The following is a 6,124-nucleotide window of genomic DNA, read 5'->3' as shown; positions in this document are numbered from 1 at the left end:
TTGACACAATTGGGGCTACCATTCCGGTTGACGATCATGTGCCAGGGGAGAGAATCTCAGTCTATGACCCAAACAACCCTTGTATGGAAATTGGCACAGTGTACCCTAACATGAAAGAATTCAGATTGGCTATGGGACAGTTTGCAATAAATGAGGAGTTCGAGCTTCACATAGTGAAATCTGATCCAAAACGGTACATTGGGGATTGCAATGCAGAAGGTTGCCCGTGGCATATTGTTTGAATGGGGCAACCATTAAGGTGTTTAACTATTGGCTAACATTTTCCCCATTTTTTTTTGTTGCTGGTCAATATCTAACTCATTGGTATTTTGTAGGTCACATATTTGATTTCTCTGCATACATGCACTTCTAGTGCAAGGAGGAAGACCATCACCACTCCAACAAGTGGCTGGGTAGCATCAAAGACTATTCACCACCTTAAGAAGACTCCGAACATGGGCCCTAAAGACATGCAGAAGAAGCTACAAGAGGAGCACAAGTGTATTTGTCGTAATGCAGCAATTGCATTTGTCGCAGTGGACAAGAGGGAGAAGGACTCCAGTCCTGTAGATGGCTGGGAGCGGCATTGGAGATGGTGGGCGTTGGGGAGTGCCCGCGTAGGGAGGAGGGTGAGGCATGGGGTGGGTCTGGGCTTGGCTGGGGATGGTGGGCGTGGAGCATATGGCTGGGAGCGACACTAGGGACGGTGGTCAGAGCCCGTCGGCCAGCCGTGGGAGGGGAGAGAGTAACGGGAGAATAGGCCGATCTATTTTCTTGCTCGATCCGTTTTGATGAAGAACGACAGGTAGCAGTAGAAGTGGAAGGATGGGTCGTCTTTTTCCATAATTTTTTTAGAATTACATAGTACAACCAGACGCCGACAACACACACGTACACTCACCCCTATGAACACACATACGCAAACCCTACCCCTATGAGTACCTCCGAAGAACTGCGCCGATAGATCTTGAAATTCACGAAGTCACCACAGGCGCCTCGCTGTCGATGGGGACGTCGTCTACCACTAAAAGCATAACGTCGTTTAAAACTACCCAAAATGCATTTCAACGGGTTACACCAGTTTCATAATGGCAAATGAGTGAAACCACTTTGCGGGATGGCAAAACTACTAAACCAATTTTTTATGATGCTGGAATTGCCAAAATCTCCATATGATCATGCATATAGGATTGCCGCAAGGAGTGACCATTCTGGAGTACGAACTCGTGGGAGAGAAGAACCCATCGTAGACACCTGAAGGAGACGCACAGGTCTAGGAGCAGCTGCCTGAATGCCCTGATCACGCGTGCCCCTACCAGTTTCATCAAAGGCAAGCCCGAGAGCATATTAAGTATCCTATCTTTCTTAAAATGCACTCGAGTACGTCTTTATGGATGTTTTATGCATTAAGTTTATAGAAGTTGGAACCCATTAGTGCATCTACCTTAGCTTGTCTAGAAGACTAGAAATTATATCCTATCACCCTCTCTCTAGGTATAGGCACTATATGCTTAGCCATGTTTAGATCGCACTACAGAAAGACAGAGCATTAGTGATAAAATTATGTGGCGAAATTTACCTTTGCCACTAATGCACAAACTATTTGTGACAAAACTAGTTTTCATCACTATAACTTTGGTTATTAGTGACAAAATATTAATTCACCACAGAAAACATCTTTAGTTCGAGTGGCGAAACATTGTTTTGCCACTATTTAACAAGATATCTGTGGCAAAAAAAATTTACCGCGGTGATATGACATTTATTAGTTGCAAAAAAAATTATCAACACATGACTCAAAATTAGTTAGAAAATATTGTGGCAAAATTTAGATTTGCCACGGCTTGCCATACTATTTGTGAAAAAACTAGTTTTCATCACTCTTATGTCGGTTATTAGTGACAAAATATTAATTGGTCACATAAAGCATCTTTAGTGGCAAATCAAGTGGCGAAACATTGTTCTGCCACTATTTATCAAGATATATGTGGCAAAAAATATTACCTCACTGATATATATTTATTAGTGGCAAAACAAATTATCACCACAGGACACACCATTAATGAGAAAATATTGTGACAAAATTTAAATTTGTCACTACTTGCTATACTATTTGTGAAAAAACTAGTTTTCCTCACACTTATATCGGTTGTTAGTGCAAAATATCATTTTATCATAGGAAGCATCTTTAGTGTCCCAACAGTTGTCACCACCGATGCCCAGCCTCGCTGCCTCGCGGATCATGGCTTTGATGGTTCGTGTCGGATAGTGCACGTACGGTTTGTCAGCTCGCGGCGGCGGCATCACCGGGAGCCCCGATGGACAGACAGCCACATTGGAGCGTATGGGTAATGGGGTATGACCGACAACTACATGTTTGCCTCACAAGACCCAAATAACGATTGTTAAGGCTGTCTCTAAGGGGAGATCTATTACGGAAGCCAAATCTAAAATAGATCTATAACATAATACATATAGCCTACAACAGAGTATCTATATGTAAGACCTATTTTGGGTATCGGGAGAGACATAATCTAAATTTGAGTATCCTCCCTCCTAGAGACCCATTTGCAGAAAGGGTTATCTTTTGGGTCTTGTTGTTGGAGAAGACCAAAAATAGGTATTGAACCTTTTGCCTGTAACACTACCCAATGAATGAATAGGTCTTGTATTTTAGGTCACGGTTGTTGGAGATAGTCTAACGACCCGATGAAATACATGAGTGAGTTACTTATTTGTAAAAAAATACCAGCTAAAACAATACTAATATGGTTCGAATGTTGGTCTTTGGCTTGATCTTTATGAATCGACAATTATGGTATTCTATATTATGGTTTTATAAATATTTAATATATTTATTTATTTTTTTAAAAAAATGATATATGATTTAAGTAATTTGTTTATGCTTTTTATATAGTAACCAAGTAGATTTCTAAATGTGAATTGGAATTAGAACCATCCATTTTAATTCGTATTCAAGAACATTCAAATTCGTATTAGTATCTGACAAAAATATTGATATTTCCTTGGTACTGTCAGAGTCGGTGGCAAGGAGGCCCGACAGATGCTTACATGCATACACGCACACTCGTCCAAATGAGTCATCACACTGGAATATATTGAGTATTTTGATCGAGCTCTCTGTGTATAATACCTGCATCCGCTCCAGGATACCCTGGATACGCTTCTTCGCTATGTTATAACGCTTCAAGGAACTCAAGGACCCTCGGAAGTCGTTGCCCCGCATGTCAGCCCACCGCAGTCTGTCGTCGGACACGTGCCCGCACAACAGCTTGTTGAGATACGGCCAGCGCCACCCTACTACGGGAGCACAGCAAGTAGGCGGCGGCAGCGCGCGCTCGGGGCAGTTGGGGAAGAAGATGTCGCGGAGAAGAAGATGGAGAAGGAAGTAGGAAGGAGATGACTAGTGGGGTCCACACATCAATGGCACAAAGAGGGAAGATGGTGGAAGGGCAGTTTTGTCCATACGAAAGAATTTTATTCATTATCTAAAAATAATTAGTAATTTTTTCCAATAAACACATATGAAAATACTATTGGCTATTAAAATTATAGTTTCTACTAGTAGGAATACTATGACTCTGTTTATATTTATATTTATTTTTGTACCGAGCACACTTTTTCCCTCATAATTGGTACCCATCGGTAAAGAATTGTTTCCGGCCGGCCGTGCCGTTGTCTTATCGCACGCACGGTCCAATCTCACAGTCCCCACGCCATCCCACGCGCAGCGTTCGCGAGCCCAGCGACCCGACGTGTCCAGCAGCCAGTCAAGGAGCCACCCCGCGCCGTTCCATTCCAATCCCATCGTCTCCATCTCCATTTCTCCCTTCTCTCTACGGTGGCGTTTGGATATATGGAAATAGAGGGTGGGAAAGGGAAATATGAAAACAGATTACTCCTAACCCGATATTGGTTTGGGAAGAGACGGGGTATGGGTAAAGGTTTCACACTTCATTGTTCGAAACCCACCGGCGCGGGTGGGTTTGGGTGGGATACAACGACGTGGCTTACGAAATTGAGGCTTTTATATGTGTGTCATTAAAAAAATTTATAATCACACACAGGCCATTAAAAAGTTGACCGCACACATATGTCACCGTTCTGAATTTCTTTGCTCTTCAAGCCATTTTGTCCATTTTTCTACTTAACGGTGTCAAACCAACAGGTGAAATGACCATTTTATCCACGGTGGTGTCTGTTTGTCAGCCACCCAAACTCTCTGTCGCGGCGTAGGCGGTGTGCTGCTGCTTCCCCTTCGCGGTGGTGCTGGGCAAGGTCCATGTCCTTGAGGCACTTCACCGCCACGGCGGACCCGTTCTCCATCACCGCCTTGTACGCCGTCCCCAATGCGCCCTTGCCTAGCACCTTCGCAGACGCGCGCAGCAGGTCCTCCAGGTCGAACGACGGGGCTGCCGCCATGGGGCCGAAGAAGATGAGCTTCTTGGACTCGGAAGACCTACCGGTCTTCGCTGCCGCCGCAATAGCCGCAGCGCCTGTAGTGTTCAGAACTGCCACGGCCGTCGCAGCGCCATTGCGCCAGCTGCTGAGCCGTTCTGTCCCTTCGGCTCGACATCCATAAGCTCCATGCTGAGTTCCCGCCCCTTCTCCACTACCGCCGCCGACTGGGGCGCGCTGGACCTCTTGCGGTAGAGGAAGAAAAGCAGAGCGAGCAAGAGCAGCACGCCAAACACGAAGCCGATGGCAATGCTAGCGATGGCGCCGTCGGAGAGCTTCTTCTTCTTGCCGCAACCGACATCGCCGGGGACGCCCGCTCCCGGCTGCGACTCCGGTGATCCGGCCAACGTGGGCGCGGACTCGCTGGGGCACAGGCCGAGTAGACCCCGCAGAGGCCCGTGTTGCCCAAGAAGGAGTCTTTCGGCATCTTCCAGAGCGTGCTGGGGATGGACCCGTTGAGCTGGCTGTACGACACGTTGAACTGCTCCAATGCAGACAGCTGCAGCTTAAGGATCTCGCCGGTGTGTAATTACAAACTTTTTTAACGGCACACATGTAAAAGCCTCTATAAAATTACCCTTTTGCCATTGAAAAAGTAACTCGCATAAAGCTCGGTGGCCTCGATCTGTTGGTCTCCCCATCAGTAGCTGTCACTGTCCCCGACCTCCACCGCGCTCGTCTCCAAGGAAGTCGCCGCCCTCCACCGCGTGCGCCAACGGCTCCACGCGCTCACGTCCCGGCGCCGCCGCAGCCACGCACCCGATGGCCTCGGCGACCCCTAGCCTCGACGGCAGTGCCGTCGCCGCTCGGCCTTGTGTCCGCACCCACGACTCCCTCGGCCCTCGCTAAATCTCCCGCCAAAAATCCAACTTGGCTCCAGTACCGTGGCCGCCGACCAGCTTGAGCAGGTGATTTTTCTATTCCTTACTTCCCGTCTTAGTTCATGCTCTCCATTTTTATTTTTTCGTTGATGATAGATGCCTGCTTTCTCCCAGAAAATTGGCTATTTGCCATTGCAAATAATGGGCTTCGCAAAATTGTCATTCAAAAAATTGACTTCGTAAAATTGCCAGCCTAAACACGTACATTTTGTTTTTGTTGCCATAAGCTCCCTTGTCTCTGTTTTTTGGATTGTCCTCCACGCGAAAAGACATTTCTACCCTCACGAAAAGATATTTCTGCCCTTCACTGCTGGGAGACGTCGGGCGGATCACCGTTCGCACCTTGGCTGCGTCAGATGTCAGAAAGATCATCTGATATCTGAATCAAATGACCTGCATGCTTCTATACGAGCTACTGTGCATGTATTTGGCCGGTTTTTGAAAAAAAAACAATCAGGTGGACAATATAATTAGAAAACATGCACGCATATGTCTGTCACACAAATTCATAAATTGAGAATAAAATGAGCACATCCGAATCCATAAGCTGAGTATAAATGAGTTCATCTCACAAATGCATAAATTGAGCCTAAATGAGTTCATCTCGCAAATCTATAATTTAAGTCTAAACGAGTTCATCCAATATGTAGCTTTCTCTTTGGCGTCAACTTTTTTTGGTGCAACTGTAGTAGGCATTCTCTCTAGAGTAGTGGCCATAGATTTTGCTGAACCGCCCTCTCCCAGTAAGAAAGCAAGACGGCTAC

This window comes from Miscanthus floridulus, chromosome 17 (assembly GCF_019320115.1).
Source record: "Miscanthus floridulus cultivar M001 chromosome 17, ASM1932011v1, whole genome shotgun sequence".
In the NCBI taxonomy this organism is placed as follows: domain Eukaryota; kingdom Viridiplantae; phylum Streptophyta; class Magnoliopsida; order Poales; family Poaceae; genus Miscanthus; species Miscanthus floridulus.
This window is presented reverse-complemented; position numbering follows the sequence as displayed.